The following is a 16,870-nucleotide window of genomic DNA, read 5'->3' on the forward strand; positions in this document are numbered from 1 at the left end:
CTTTTAAAAGCCCCAGCAGTTTCTCGATCATGATGCCACATAGTCCTAACCCTCCCTTTGGCATTATTTGAGTCCTACAGCTATTTAGGATAAATTAAAGTCAGGGAGAAAGAAGTTTGTGGAGGCTGATTGGCTCCTTTGCTTTACTGAAGCTACTAAACTTCTACAGAAGCCAAAAGTTCAACTTTGGAGCAGTAAAATCAGATGCGGTACGAAATACCAGTATTTCACATGGAGCTCTTTCTTCCTTTCCTTCTCCCTCTTCAAGATTTCATTGTAGGCAAACTCCCAACAGTGGGCATGTAAGAGCGGAAAAGAAAAGTAGGGGAGAGAGGTTTTTTGTACCTCAAATAAAACCTACACCAGAGATTCGGGATAGTGACGTCCTAATGGTCACCTTAAACACCTTCTGATTAGGATCTCTAATCCCCTGGGTGACTTGACAGTTTTTACTTTTTGTTTTAGACATTGAGAAAAGGAAACTTTACTCATGGCTAGCACAAAAACCACCTAACTGTCTGAAATTTGGTAGGTTCTGTCAGCTCCACAGGGCCTGCTAGGTCCCCAAATTCCATGAATTTATGTGGAAGCACAAAAAAAAAGTACAGCTCTTTACTTTGACAGATTTTCTTGGAAAAAGCAAATTTTACCTGTGACTAGCACAAAAGTCACTAGACCTAACTGTCTGAACTTCAGCAGGCTCAGTCATCTCTATGGGGGCTACCAGGTCCCCAAATTCCATGCAAGTATGTGGAAGCACAGAAAAATAGCTCTTTGCTTTGACAGATTTTCTTGAAAATAGTAAATTTTACCTGTGACTAGCACAAATGCCACTTCCTTCAAATACCTTCCTGAAATTTGGCAAATTCAATCAGCTCCATGGGGGCGTCCAAGCCTCCACATTTCATGAATTTATCTTACAAACTACAAAAGTTATGGCCCTTCTTGTTTTCCAATGCAAGTCAATGGGAATATGTAAAAAAAAAATGGCAATTAGGATAGCTCAAAAGATCCGGGACACAGCTCAAAAAAGATCCGGGGCCCTTGCCCAGGTGGGCCGTGCTCTAACAACTCCCCTGCTCCCTAGTAACTGATACTTGGAGGCATAGTATGGTGTGTCTGAACCTGAAATTCCACACTGGCATCATAAGTAGTATGTATTCATAGATTTATACTCCATGAATGTGTCTAGTGACTGTCACCACATCTTGAGGTAGTGAATTCCATAGGTGATGTAGCCCCTTGCCTCTCTACTGCAGCTAAAGCTTGGTGTACCTCCTGACACCTCATCAGCTGCCAAAACTCCCCACTAAGTTGCCACTGCCATGCAGCAAGGCTCATTAGGCAAGCAGCCCACTTCCACCGTCCACCCAGTTGATGAGCTGAATGGAATTATCACTGAAGGCCATGCGTGTAAAAATATTATTCCTAAAGAGTGACTCCTTAGACCACCATGCCATAGAACTGGATATGAAATGCACCTGAACATGACTCCAGTTGGGCAGAGGGTGAAGGGCACCTGACTGGGCTAAATGAGACGGTGATTGAAATTTACATCTACCAGGTTTTTTTGTGTCTTCCAGCAGAAAGATCTGCAGAAAACACATTTCTATATGAAGCTGCATTGATGGGGTTGCTCTACAATTTGTTCATGCTATATATGACATGACTTTAAAACATTTTTACTGCCTAAGTTGGTGATCCTGATTATGTAAAACTTTGCGCAAGAAGTCTAAAATTAAATACATGTGTGTGTAATTTTTATGTTCTCTTGTGTGAGATAAATACCATGATGAAGTCTCCATAGAGATATATTGGTAATTTTAAAATGCGCAGAGCTTTATAAGCAGGGATGAGCAGAATCTATTTTGGGGGAAGGTAATTACAGCATTACTGTAGAGAGAAGTTCTTTAAAAATAGCTGGCCTCAGATGGTGGGAGAAAAGTAATTAAGGCAGGAATAGTAATGATAAATACTTCCTGCTGTGATGCTCTTTAAGTGCATCACACATAGGCACAGTGCAGTGTACAAACTATGTCTCTGTAAACCTCACTAAAATTGTGCTGTTGCACAACTTTGAAGCAACCTTGGTCTTGTGCTACGGAGCCTGGCAGCCAGAATATTGTTGCTTATGCTCTCTGTCACGATGGCTTACCAGAAGAGGAAGTACCAGATATATCAAGCCACCTAACCTGTGGTAGGAAACGCTCTAGGCTTCTGAAGAGTGCTGGTGACATTTCCACGTGAACAACCACCACCTATGTGCCTGGCCCTCTCTCTCTCCTTGCAGTGGGGAAATCTGCAGGCAATACATGTTTTTGCAAAGCAAAAGAAAGATACACTCATAGCACATTCTTCCTATTCACAGTCTCTGCCACCCTCCTGTGGAGGACAGCTCTAGAACCACCACCCACAGGAGCAAGTGGCAGCAGTCTATCAGACCTTTGGGCACACCACCTATTTTATTTGTTTTAAAATCATTTATCTTGCTCTTCTTCCCCGAGGACTGGTGTACACTAAAAACACTATTAAAGTAAAGGTGTCCCCAACCAGTCGTGTCTGACTCTAGGGTGCGGTGCTCATCCCTGTTTCTAAGCCGAAGAGCCAGCGCTGTCCAAAGACGCTTCCGTGGTCATGTGGCCAGCATGACTGAACACCGAGGTGCACGGAGCGCTGTTACCTTTCCCGCCAAAGCGGTGCCTATTTATCTACTTGCAATTACACAGCCCTCCCCTATGCATCAGACAGCATGTAAGGCGCTCAGTGCAAGAAGAGCACACTCATTCCTGATCCTGTTGTAGTTAGGGTGAGTGCCTCAGCCTTCACTTGCTCCTTATTGGGCAGGTGGTATGACATTCAGGCATGGTTCTCATGTTGCAGGCAAGCTTTTGAGGGATAGCAATGGGGAGGGAAGCGGAGTGGAGGCTAAGCTATCCTGTCCTATCCCAAAAAAGAGATTCCTCCACTCCTGCCTTGTCTCTTAAGTCTGTTCTAAAGTCTAGATTATGTTGGACACCAGCTTCCATCATCCTTGTCCATTGGCCATGCTGGCTGGGGCTGATGAAAGTTGGAGTTCACCAAGGTTCCCCACCCTTGTCTTAGGGGATAGTGCACTCCCAGTATTTGTCCAGTGTATTAAACAGGTTTTTTTGCCAAACAGGTACAGGGATCTCCAGCAGCTAATTCTTCAAGGCTCCCAGAAGGAGCCTTGGCTGATGGGAGGGAGGACCATCATTACAGGAAAAGAAAAAGCACCAAAGCTATATGAGCTGCAGTTGCTGAACTGGCCATTCCAAAAAGGACTGTGTGTGTGTGTGTGTGTGTGTTGGGGGGGGGGGCTTACTGCTGAAAACTGAGGGCCCAATCTACACAGCCAATTTAGTGCAGAGTGAGAGCACATCAGGATTGTTCACGACAGATATTGCTGTTGCCAATCTGCAGCAATCCTGCAACTTCCCTCTGGAAAAGGCGCATTTTCAGAAAGTCCTTTTAGTGCAACTTTTTTTCCTTAAACATGTCGCCTGTGTAGTTCCGCTGTGGTGTGCCCCATCCCTCCACATTAAATCCTGGCCATGCCTCTGTGATGTAGCCAAGGGGTGGGGCTGCTCCCCCTCTCCATTCCTTCTTTATCCACATTAGCAGTCAGATGCTTTTGGACACAGGCTTTCTTTCCCATTTAGCACTACTTCGCACTGTTTCATTCTTTCACTATATCGCAGTAATGCTGTTTTCCCATTCACAGTATCTAGCCTAGTGCAGTAGCTGTTGTATCCATTCATGGCATGCAGCCTCTTTTTCCTATTCATCATAGCGCAGTCATGCTGTTTCAATCATTTAGAATAGCGCAGTAGCTTCTTTTCCCATTCAGATTATGTAGCCTGCTTTTCCTATTCACAATAGCGCAGTATCTTTTCATCTTTCACAATATCCCAATGGTGGATGAGAGTGGAGAGATGTGGGGTAAACTACAGGGGCTTAATTCAGCGGTTCCAGTAAACTTCCCTCTGCAGGGGAGTGTGAATCGGGGCAGGGAAAAAGCCTCTCTCATTCGCTGGGCAGCACCTATGGATAGGGTTGATGTTCAGTTCTAATCTGCCTACCCAAACCCAAAGTACAGGGGTTTCAAGGGCTGTGTGACCCGTGAAAGTGGGTTTTTAGGGAATGTATACTCTGCTTCACTTGTTTCATGTGCCCCTGATGGATGAAAGCAATTTCATAAAGATCTGGATAAAACCAGAAAGCGCTTCTCATTCTGTTTCCATGTCAGGAAACAGATTGATGTCAGGGTGGAAACTGAGCCCATAGAACCCCAGAGCAGTTCTGATTCTGAGGAGGAAAAGCAATCCATGGGAGAGGAGCCCGCTCATCCCTCACAGGCACAGCAGCTGGCAGAGATTCCTCCTGCCAGCATTCCTGAGATAGATATTGACCCTGGTAGTGAGAGTGTGCGGGAGGGGGGCTTGCTAGACGCTCGACGCAGATGCAGGGAGTGACAAGCGATGGAGGGCGCGGAAAGGAGCCGTAGCGCCTGTTTGGCGCGCAAGCAACAGTAGCGTCCCATGGACCCAAGGGAAAGAGGGAGGAACCTAGCCCATAAGTTCAGCGTCTTCCCGTGATTCTCCTTCAAAAGGGGACCAACTGCCTAACCCGGAGCATAGGCTACTCTGCTGTTCATTGCTTAGTCCCTGGTGATTAGCATCTGAAAGAGTCATTAAGTTGTAAAAGGATTAAAGCCTTGAAAAGAATCTTTTGTCTGTGTCTTGAGTTGGCTATTGGAGCAGACCGAAAGAGGCTGCTAGGGCGCTCCTGACAGCTTGGTTCCCGTTCCTCTTTTTTTCTCTCTTTCTTCTCCCTACTGCCAATGGGGGTTGCCAGGGGCCCGGCGGTGCAAGCTCTGGCGCAAGAGAACCAGGCTCTCCGTGATCAAGTGGCTTAACTGACGACTGCCATACAGAATCTGCAAGCTGCAGTTCAGCCCCCACCACGTCCGATTCCCCCCCGCCGCAAGTGCTCAGTGGCTTTGCCAGAGAAGTTTTCTGGTGAGAAAGGACTTTTTCAGATTTTCCGGGCCCAATCGGAGTTGTACATGCGCCTATGACCTGAGGATTTCCTAACAGAACAGGTTCATGTGGGCTTCATCATTAACCTACTTTCAGGCGTGGCAGCTAAATGGGCTTTGGGACTTTTTTCACTAATGACCCCCTGCTCGGGGACTATCAAGGTTTCATGACAGCGATGGCCTGTATTTTTGGTGACCCCCTGCGCACTCAGACGGCTTCTCAGGAGATTCACCACCTCAGGCAGGGCAAGGACTCAGTTTCCAGCTAGGCGACAACTTTTCGCTTGCTGATGCAGGATTTACAGTGGAATGATGCTGCGTTGGTGGCTCAGTTTTTGTACAGTTTGGATGACGAGATCTTGCATACCTAGCCTGCCTACTTTGGAGGACCTCATCCAGACCTGCCTGCAGATAGATAGTCAGCTGGAGGGGCGCCGGCGGACCGCCAGGGGCCGAGATTTCCCTCCTCCCATTCTCCCATGTTTCCTGCCCCCTCCCCCACCCCCTGCCCCTGTGGTGTGGGCGGAGGAGACCCCGATGCAGCCTGGAGCTACCTGAGTCCCGCTGCCGCCGGAGCAACTAGAGCGGCGGCGCGCAGAGCGCCGATGCTTTCAGTGTGGAAAGCTGGGAGATTTCGCCAAAACCTGCCACGCTAGATCCACAGCCCCACTGTCTCCCCCCCCTCCTTCCTCCTCCTCCTCCTCGTCCCCAGGCCTGACTAGGCTGCCCCTCAAGCCTGTTGGGGTCTCCAGTGTGGGGATTGGTTCCACACCAGGTGGGTGCCTTCCGCACCGCCCCCACCCTCCCATCTGCTATTGCATGTTCACCTCCGCTCCTCCCAGTGGGGTGGGGTGGGGTGGAGGCCCTAGCTTTAGTGGACTCTGGGGCTACGACCAGTTTTATGGATGAAATGTTCGCTCTCTTCCACAAGATTCCTACCCCGCCCCTTCCTGCCCCCTTGGCAGTGGAGACCATCAATGGGCGTCCTCTTTCTTCGGGCGTGGTGTCTCGGATTACAGTTCCCCTCTCTCTGCGCACCCAGTCCCACGTTGAGCAGATTTAGTTTCACTTGGCCAAGGTTCTCCAATACCCAATCGTGCTGGGTGTTTCCTGGCTCTCTAAGCATAACCCTCAGATTTCTTGGGGGCTTTAGCAAGTGGAATTTGCGTCTCCCTACTGCCAGGAGCATTGCCTCCAGAACGAGGCTCCAGTCCCAGTCCAGGCCTTAACCCTTTCCTCCCGCTCCTCGTCTGTTTCTGGCAGTTCTTCAGCTACTGTGATCCTCCCAGAGAAGTATGCGGCTTTTCGGGATGTTTCTGACAAGAAGGAGGCCAACCAGCTTCCCCCCCACTGCCCTTTTGACTGTGCAATTAACCTCATTGCTGGGGCGACCATCCCCGCTGGCCGGCTGTATTCAATGTCAGAGCCGAAACTTCGAGCTCTGCAGGAGTTTTTGGACACAAACCTCAGACGTGGCTTCATTCGCCCCTCCTCCTCCCCGATCTGCGCCCCTACCATCTTTGGGACCAAGAAATCGGGAGAACTCCGCCTGGTGCATGATTACAGAGCATTGAATTCGGTCTCGATCCCTGACAAGTGCCCCCCTCCCCCTCATACCCAAGATGCTGGAGCACCTGGGGCGAGCCAAGATTTTCACAAAGTTGGACCTGCGTGGCGCCTACAATTTGAGTCGCATCCGGGAGAGGGATGAGTGGAAGACCTGTTTCAGCACCCACTACGGAGCGTATGAATACCTAGTGATGCCGTTCGGGCTAGCCTGCGGGGGGGCCCCCCCACGTTTTAATGTTTTATGAATGCCATTTTCCGGGACTATTTGGACACTTACCTCATTGTGTATCTCGATGATTTACTTATATTTTCTGAGGACCCCCACACCCATCAGCACCATGTCTCTGCCGTCCTCCAGCGCCTCTGCGAGCACAATCTGTATGCCAAGCTGGAGAAATGTGCGTTTGACCTAACCTCTTTGGACTATCTCAGCTACATTATCTCAGCTGATGGTATCAGGATGGATCTTGCAAAGGTCCAGGCTGTCCTCTCCTGGCAGGCTCCATCCACCAAGAAGGACCTGCAACATTTTCTGGAGTTTGCAAATTTTTACAGAAAGTTCCTGCCCAGCTTTGCTCGGCTGACGTCTCCTCTCATGGACCTCCCTAAGGGCAGGAAATTTCCTTTTCATTGGATGGCATCTGCCCAACAGGCTTTCAAGGAACTTAAGAAGCTTTTTAGTTCTGAGCCGATCGTGTTACATCCCGACCCAAGGGAGCCTTTTGTAGTGCAAACTGATGCCTCTGACTTTGCAGTGGGGGCGGTGCTTTTTCAGCCTGATCGGGTGGGCGGCGGGTTGCAACCCTGCGCCTACCACTCCAGGAAGCTGAACATATCCGAGAGGAATTATACCATCTGGGAGAAGGAACTGTTGGCCATCAAGTCCGCTTTGGAGACCTGGCGTCATCTGCTGGAGGGGGCACAGCACCCAGTCGAAGTTAGAACTGACCATCGCAACCTGGAACATCTTCAGACAGCCAGTGCCTTAAACCAGAGGCAGATTAGGTGGTCGCTTTTCCCCCCCAGTTCTACCTTAAGATTTGCCATGTGAAGGCCTCTGACAACCTACAAGCAGATGCTCTTTCTTGTAAGCCAGACCTCCAGCCAGGGGGTGAGAGAAATTGCCCCCCCTCTGATTCTCCCCCCCCAGAGCCTGGCGGCAGCTGCGGTACCTCACTCTTTGGAGGGGCTCCTTCACTCTGCACAGGCTCAGGATACTTTTGTCCGCACAACAGTGGAGGAATTGGGGCTAGCCTCTGCCCCCCCACTCTACCCCTTCTCTTTGTGAGGTGGCCTGCTTTACCATTCCGGTCGGGTCTGTGTGCCTTCTAGACCTCTCCGCGAGAAGGTCCTCCATCAGTGCCACGACTCCCCCACCGCTGGGCATTTTGGCGTCACCAAGACCCTGCATGGAGTGACGTGGGATTTTTGGTGGCCTCGTATGTGTCGGGACGTCAAGACCTATGTCGCCTCCTGCCCAACCTGCCAGTGGGCGAAGGCCCCCTGCTTCTCCCCCTGTCTACCCCCTCAGGACCTTGGAAACTGCTCTCCCTTGACTTCATCACTGACTTGCCTCCCTCACATGGTAAGACCACCATTCTGATGGTGGTGGATTTGTTTTCTAAGATGGCCCATTTCATCCCCTGCTCTGGGTTGCCCACAGCCAGGGAGACGGCAGAGGTGTTCTTGGCGCATGTTTTCCAGCTCCACGGATGGCCCGAGGGTCTCATTTCGGATAGGGGGGCCCAATTCACTGCCCATTTCTGGAGGGAGCTACTTGGGCTTCTCCATGTGACGCTCCGTCTTTCCTCCACCCACCATCCACAGACGGACGGTCAGACCTAATGCACCAATGCGACTTTGGAGCAATATTTGCGCTGTTATGTCAATTACCAGCAAGATGTCTGGTTTTCCTTGCTGCCTCTCACAGAATTTGCTTATAATAATGCCTGCCATGCTTCCACCTGCCAAACTCCATTTTTTGCCAATTTTGGTTACCACCCCAAGACGTTCCCGTCCACCCCAGCTCCCTCTTTGGTGCCGGCGGCCCATGACTTTTTAGAGGAGTTGCGAGCGGTGCACCACCTCTTACGGGACTCCCTCAAGCAAGCCAAGGCAGCCTACAAGGCCTCCGCAGACCGGCATCGCCAGCCGGGTCCATCTCTGCAGTTGGGGGACTGGGTTTGGTTGTCCACCCAATACCTCCCCTCTCACTCGCCCGCAAGGAAGCTCGCACCTCGCCGCACGGGGCCTTTCCAGATTACGGCCCAGAGTAACCCTGTTGCTTTTCGGCTGACTCTCCCCCCCCCTCCATGAAGATCCATCCTGTTTTTCATCGGTCCTTGCTGTCTCCCCTGGTTTCTGGCGATCCTCTTCGCTCGGTCGGCTACCCGCCCCCGCTGCCAGTGCTGGTGGAGGGGGAGGAAGAGTTTGAGGTCACGGGGATTCTGGACTCCCGCCTTTCTCGTGGCCGCCTGCAATATCTGGTGGACTGGAAGGGGTACGGGCCAGATGAGCGATCCTGGGAACCCGTGGAAAATGTGCATGCTCCGTTGCTGCTGAGGCGCTTCCACCAGCTGTACCCCCACAAACCCGGGGCCCTGGGGGAGGAGCACGAGGGGGGGCCTCGTGGGAGCGGGGATGATGTCAGGGTGGAAACTGAGCCCATAGAACCCCAGAGCAGTTCTGATTCTGAGGAGGAACAGCAATCCATGGGAGAGGAGCCCGCTCATCCCTCACAGACACAGCAGCTGGCAGAGATTCCTCCTGCCAGCATTCCTGAGATAGATAGTGACCCAGGCAGTGAGAGAGTACGGGAGGGGGGCTTGCTAGATGCTTGACGCAGATGCAGGGAGGGATGAGCGATGGAGGGCGCGGAGAGGAGGCATAGCGCCCGTTTGGCACGCAAGCAATGGTCGCGTCCTGTGGACCCAAGGGAAAGAGGGAGGAACTCTCCCTAGCCCATAAGTTCAGGGTCTTCCCGTGATTCTCCTTCAAATGGGGACCAACTGCCTAACCCGGAACATAGGCTACTCTGCTGTTCATTGCTTAGTCGCTGGTGATTAGCATCTGAAAGAGTCATTAAGCTGTAAAAGGATTAAAGCCTTGAAAAGAATCCTTTTGTCTGTGTCTTGAGTTGGCTATTGGAGCAGACTGAAAGAGGCCGCTAGGGCGCTCCTGACAATTGATCTAAAATCTCCCTTGGTGGCTGCTCTATGTTCCTCAATCCCCTGTTTTTGCATCACCTAGCCTAGGGTTTGCATGTGACTCTCATTCCCCCCCCCCAAATTTTGTTTTAAAAAATTGTAAGCTAACCATGTTGGATCCTTGCAGTACTACGTAGCTACTATGGACACCTTTATGAGTAAAAAAAAAATAATTTTGGCACCACCAGGTTCCAGGGGGTGAAAATGGCCTCCAGATCTCCCAAAGTTGCCAAACCTAATCTAACCTGATGGAGAGTTCTAGAGGACTCAAAAGCTATTGCCCAATTGTGGATTTTCTTTGATTAAGTTACAGTAGAGGCCACATGGGTGAATGAACGTCCAATTACAATAAAGGCAAGTAGTCTAACATAGGAATGTCAAGATCCTCTTGTTCTTAGCCACCATGAGCCCCTTGCCAATGCAGCATTTCCCAGAAAAAAGTAATACTAGACAAAGTGCTAGAGTATTGCCAATAAAAATACCAAAATACAGGCTACTTGTGTACAAAGGAATTATTATTATTCATTATTTATTACATTTCCATACCGCCCCGTAGCCGAAGCTCTCTGGGCGGTTTACAAAAGTTAAAACATTGAAATACAATTACAAAGTTCAAAAACCGTTTAGATAAAGCATATGGACAGTACATGCAAACAACATATAACTAAAAACAACTTTGAACTCAAAACAATTTTTTAAAAATCCAACAATAAAACACAGCGTAAAAACAGTATACAAAAGTCAGCAAAAGGAACAAAAGTTCTAAACAAGGAACGTCTGCTGGAATAATTGTCTTCAATGCCTGCTTTAATGCCTTCTTAAAAACCTTCAAAAAGGTCAGCAGGTGCATTTCAGTCGGCAGGTCATTCCACAACTGAGGGATGTCAAAGGAAAAGGTCCTCTTGCGTGTGGCTGCCAATCTGACATTAGGCAGCCGCAACAAATAGCCCTCAGAGGACCTTAGGTGGCGGACTGGGACGTAGGGGAGAAGGCACTCCCTCAGGTACCTTGAACCTAGACAGGATTGCAGCTTGAGATCGATAGGTATATGGTCGGGGAACACCTAATGACTTTGAATGAGTTCAAATCTCCAGAGCCAGATGAACTGCATCCTAGAGTAATAAAGGAACTGGCAGAAGAACTCTCAGAACCGCTGTCTATTCCCTTTGAGAAATCATGGAGGATGGGGGAAGTGCCAGATGACTGGAGGAGGGCTAACGTTGTCCCTATCTTCAAAAAGGGTAAACAGGAGGAACCTGGGAACTACAGACCAGTCAGTCTGACATCAATCCCTGGGAAAATTCTGGAGCAGATGATAAAGCAATCCATCTGGAAGCACCTTGAAAACAATGCCGTGATTACCCGAAGCCAACATGGATTTGTCAAGAACAAATCCTGCCAGACAAATCTGATCTCATTTTTTGATCAAGTAAACTCCCTTGTGGACCGTGGGAATGCTGTAGACATCATATACCTCGACTTCAGCAAAGCTTTCAACAAAGTGCCCCATGATATCCTGATGAGCAAACTAGCTCAAAGTGGGCTAGATGAAACAACGATCTGGTGGATCCACAGTTGGCTACAGAATCAGACTCAAAGAGTGCTTATCAATGGGACCTTCTCAAACTGGGGAGAGGTAACGAGTGGGGTACTGCAGGGCTCAGTCCTGGGCCCAGTGCTCTCCAACATTTTTATTAATGACTTGGAGAAGGAGGTGCAGGGAATGCTGATCAGATTTGCAGATGACACAAAATTGGGCAGGATAGCTAATACTTTGGAAGACAGAAACAAAATTCCAAGTGATCTGGATAGACTGGAGCACTGGGCAGAAAACAACAGAATGACATTTAATAGGGATAAATGCCAAGTTCTGCACCTAGGAAAAAGAAACCAAATGCACAGTTACAAGATGGGGGATACGTGGCTCAACCACACTACAAGTGAGAAGGATCTTGGAATTGTTGCCGATCACAAGCTGAATATGAGCCAACAATGTGATGTGGCTGCAAAAAAGGCAAATGCTCTTTTGGGCTGCATTAATAGAAGCATAGCTTCCAAATCCCAGGAAGTACTAGTTCCCCTCTACTCAGCACTGGTTAGGCCTCATCTGGAGTACTGTGTCCAGTTCTGGGCACCACACTTTAAGAAGGATGCAGACAAACTGGAGAGGGTTCAGAGGAGGGCAAGAAAGATGATTAAGGGACTGGAAACAAAGCCCTATGAAGAGAGACTGAAAGAACTGGGCCTGTTTAGCCTTGAGAAGAGAAGACTGAGGGGAGATATGATAGCACTCTTCAAGTACTTGAAAGGTTGTCCCAGAGAGGAAGGCCAGGATCTCTTCTTGATCATCCCAGAGTGCAGGACACGGAATAATGGGCTCAAGTTGCAGGAAGCCAGATTCTGGCTGAACATCAGGAGAAACTTCCTGACTGTTAGAGCAATACGACAATGGAACCAATTCCCTAGGGAGGTGGTGGGCTCTCCCACACTGGAGGCGTTCAAGACGAGGCTGGACAGCCATCTGTCAGGGATGCTCTGACTGGATTCCTGCATTGAGCAGGGGGTTGGACTCGATGGCCTTGTAGGCCCCTTCCAACCCTACTATTCTATGATTCTATGATTCTAGACCATGTAAGGCTTTAAAGGTAAGAACCAGCATTTTATATTTTGCCTGGAAACAGATTGGAAGCCAGTGTAAAGATTTTAAAACTGGTATAATATGGTCTCCACCGAATGTCCCAGAGACCAACCTGGCTGCCATATTTTGTACCAGTTTAAATTTCTAAACTAAATATACAGGCAGCCCCAAGTACAGCACATTACAGAAATTTAGCCTAGAGGTTACCAGCACATGCACCACCGTTACCAGTTCCATATGTTCCAGGAATGGGTGTAGCTGGCATATCAGCTGAAGTTGATAACAGGCTTCTCTCCGTTGCTTCCACCTGGGGTGCCAGAAGCAGGGTTGGGTCAAGAAGCGCCCCCCAGCTATGAACTTGCTCCTTCAGGGGGAGTGCAACCCCATCCAGAACTGGTTGACATACCTCAATACCTGAATTGGGACCCTTCACAATGAGCACCTCTGTCTTGCCTGGATTCAACTTCAGCTTGTTCTCCCTCATCCAGCCTATTACCAACTTCATGCAGTCATTCAGAGAAGTCATACCTTCCTTGGATAAAGATGTTAAGGAGGAATAGATTTGGGTGTCATCAGCATACTGATAACACCCAGCCCCAAACCTCCTGATGATCTCTCCCAGCAGTTTCATGTAGATATTGAAAGGCATTGGGGATAGAATGGAGCCCTGAGGGACTCCACATAATAGTTCCTTTTTTGAGGAACAACTATTCCCGAGTGGCACCATCTGGAATCATCCTGAGAGAAAGGAACGGAACTACTGCAGAGCACTGCCCCCAACTCCCTCAGGCGATCCAGAAGGCTACTATGGTCAATGGTATCGAATGCTGCTGAGAGATCCAAATGAGTCAACAAGGATGCACTCTCCCTGTTGATTCCCAGGCAAAGATCATCCACCAAGGTGACCATGGCAGTCTCAACTCCATATCCTGCTCTGAAGCTGGTTTGAAATGCGTCCAGGTAATCAGTTTCATCCAAGACTGATTGGAGTTGAATGGACATTGCCTTCTCAATTACCTTGCCCCACATTACTTACTGGCCTATAATTATTGAAGTCTGTGGAGTGAAGGAAAGGCTTCTTCAGAAGCGGTCTAACAATTGCTTCTTTCAGACACTATGGAGAATTACCTTCCCTTAGGGAGGCATTAATAATATTCAGCCAGAATTGCTTTACCATCTCCCCTCCATGGACTACAAGCCAGGATGGGAAGGGATCTAAAGGGCAAGTTGTCTTTTTGACCAAACCAAACAGCCTGTCCACATCATCAGGAGTCACAAGCTGAAAATGATCTAGTTTAATCGTGCAAGCAGTGTCATGGCTGACCTCAGTAATTACATTGATATTCTTACTACACAATCAAAGCTTTCCAGGAAAGGGAATGCATCCTAAGCAGTTGGAAATGATCCCAAGATTAGAAATAGGTCAGCTTGAAAATAGCTAATTAAGGGTGCAATCTTATGGCCGCTAGATAGTGGCTAGATAGCCATAAGATTGGTTGGTTCCAGGAGAAGTGCCTCCCCACCTCCTCCCCCACTGCCTTATAGGTGGCGCAGATTGTCCCCACGCTCCGCCCTCAGAAGAGCAGCATGGAGTGAGGGAAAGGTGGCGTTCCCAGGGGTGGGGCAAGGACTTCATAAGTGCTGGTACTACACTTCCTATGTGTCGTCTGGCCTCCCCACCCCGCGTTCTGATGTCCCGCAGCTAGACAGCTAAAATTGGCTGTCTAGCCGTGAATGTAGGGTGGCCCGGCTAGAGCGTGGAGGAGATGATCCCCTCTATGTTCCTCCTGCTGGATAGTGCACTGGATAGGCGACTTCTACTCCGACTTCGGAGGCAGCTGCCTCTCCATACAGTATTGTTTCCTAAAAGGGGTAGAATGTAGAATGCAACACAGTATATTAATTATCTTAATGCTTGACTTAATGAATAGCTTTTTAAAAACAAAGTTAAATCTGATGATAGGCAACATGGTTTTCTTCTTGAATTTCTTTTACATCTGTTTTATTGATTTTGATGGATGAATATCCAAGGAAATTAGATATGTGCTTTACGTTCTGTACATCTAAATGTTATTATTTATAGCAACTTAAAATTGCAAAGACTTTGTTACATTGCTAAGATGGAAATAAACTTCAACAGAGTGTTGTTCATCTAGAGAAGAAAATATGTTTAAAAAAATGATTTAGAGCTGTGAAAGGTCTTGGGGGCTCATCACTTTAGCTTCCTCCACAATGAGAGGGTAATTCTATTTAAGATGAGATAAAAGTGACCTGTCATAATACTTGCTCGTACAAGTTGAAAAAATGAAGAAAGGGGAATATCATATTGATTGAGTGTGTTCATGAGGTTGACATTCTGTCGGGCTTCTTGATCCCCCGAGCACACATGCCCAGACAATCTGACACCGGACACCCAAATCAGTGAGATTTCTTTATTGCAGGGAATCCCACGGCAAAAGCTTAATGGTTACACTCTTCAGAAATCATATAGCTGATGGTCAGTAGCTATAGGCCCTATGTAATTCCAGAACAGTCTAAAGCTAAACTCTACTACCATGACTGAGATCCTCATCAATGTGGATTCTCCTTTGCCATCTTCATGGTTCTGAACATAAGGGAAGGGACTCTGGATTGCTGGGTACCTAACCCAGACAATCCTTCCATGGGGTTCCAATCCCAGACATGGAAAGGGAATGATTCCTGGAATGAACCAAACAAGGGATAACTTCTTGAAAGGCCTAAGCAAACCACACCCATAGAGAGTCCACTTTGAATCTTTTGTTGATAACTCCAGGCTTCATGGTCAAGGCCCATCAAGATCAAGGGAAGGGCACACCCACACATGCAAGGAGTTCCGAGCCACTGCTTTCACATTGGCAATTCCACGCTGAATGAGTTCTGGTAGAGGGAAGTCCAAAAGTCATAGATCAAACCCAGCCTGCCAAACACTGAGCTGACTACAAACCACAGACACACAATCCACAACAAACAAGAGTTCAAGTCTGTGAAAGCCCTCACAGTACTTTTCATGGCAAGTCTTTTGCAATCCAAAGTTCCAAATCAAGGGCGAGTCCATGTGCAGAGTGCCTCCCCAAAAGCCCAGACAATGATGAATCTGAACAGAGAAGGCTTCAGACAATGAAGATGAGATGTTCCTAGCGGCTCTTCACCTTTGCATCAGCTTAAAAGGGACAGTGTGTCTGTAAGACTTCCCCTCCGGATCCCTTGACAGACAAGGGCCTTTAGCCTTTCAGCAAGGCCCCTGTCTGAACAAGGCGTCACTGCTCAGCCCTCCAGCAGTGACACTTCAACCCAGGCGACCTTTCTGCAAACCCCACCCCACCTCTGTCAGGTTCTCAGGGACAGCTTCTAGCCTCCCTGCCTGCCAAGGCTAAACCAGTGGGTGGACAGGGAGTTGGGTGAGTCCCCCTGGCTGTGCTGTGAGAACAGTGACAGAGATAAGCTCACACAGACTCTGACATTGCAGAGGCTGAATAGGCTCAAGCCCTTCCAGGCTACTTCTAGTCAAATTCTGGCTATAACCTACAAGGCTCTGACACATTCTAAACATGCAGAATTTAGAAGTACATTGAATGAATTGGCTTGCTTTCTCCTTTAAGCTAATTCTACAACTTGAATGTCTCCCCACCCCCATAACTCCTACAATTTCAAGTGTAAATCTTTTGTCTATGCTTAATTTTCTCCAGGACCTTTCCTGTCTTTCAAACTATTGCTCCACTTCTTTATCCACAAGGTTTTTTTGAGCATATTTTCTACTAATATCATTCAATTTGCTCCTTGATAGTGGATATGGCTTTTGCACATTTCACTGCACTGCAAGATTGCTAGTTGTGCTTGTTCTGTTATTGAATACCAGTGCATCGTCAATGGGCTCTGAACAGTAAAAAGTGCATTATTCTGCCTTTTTAGAGCAGGTTATTAAATCTGATTTCGAAGGCTGATATTTGACAATGAATTTTTTTTTATACAGATGAATATCAAACTAGCTGTTAATTATAGCAGTAAGAGTTCTCCTTTTTACCTCATTATCACTGTCTTGCACTATGGTTGTTGCTGGATGTGCAGCACTAGGCTTGGTATCAGTGAAGTGTGAACACAGTACTAGCACTGGAATAGAAAGGCAGATGGCCGAATGTGCTATTTATAGCTCATACCAATCTGCCTGAGGCGAGTGCTGCTGAAATGGTTATCAGAAATGTTTTCGGTTACTAAGGAGATGGGGGGAGAACCCCACTTAAGTAACTTTTCTAAATTTCTGATCACAGGAAGCTTTTCTGAAGATAGAAAAGTAGCTCTAACTATGTATGAGCTAATTTTATTTTGTTTTGGATGGGGGGGTACAGTTCTCATGCTGCTTTCAAGCTTAGCGTGGTGGCA

At 48.1% G+C, this 16,870-nt stretch overlaps 1 protein-coding gene across 5 annotated transcripts in view; it reads left to right on the forward strand.

Annotated features, from left to right (window-relative positions):
- The window catches only part of RABGAP1L (RAB GTPase activating protein 1 like), a 280,035-nt gene that overhangs the window by 127,629 nt on the left and 135,536 nt on the right, over nt 1–16,870 (forward strand). The window lies entirely within an intron of this gene.

Source organism: Heloderma suspectum, chromosome 4 (genome assembly GCF_057233095.1).
Source record: "Heloderma suspectum isolate Gila_16-S chromosome 4, 16-S_ref, whole genome shotgun sequence".
Lineage (NCBI taxonomy): Eukaryota > Metazoa > Chordata > Lepidosauria > Squamata > Helodermatidae > Heloderma > Heloderma suspectum.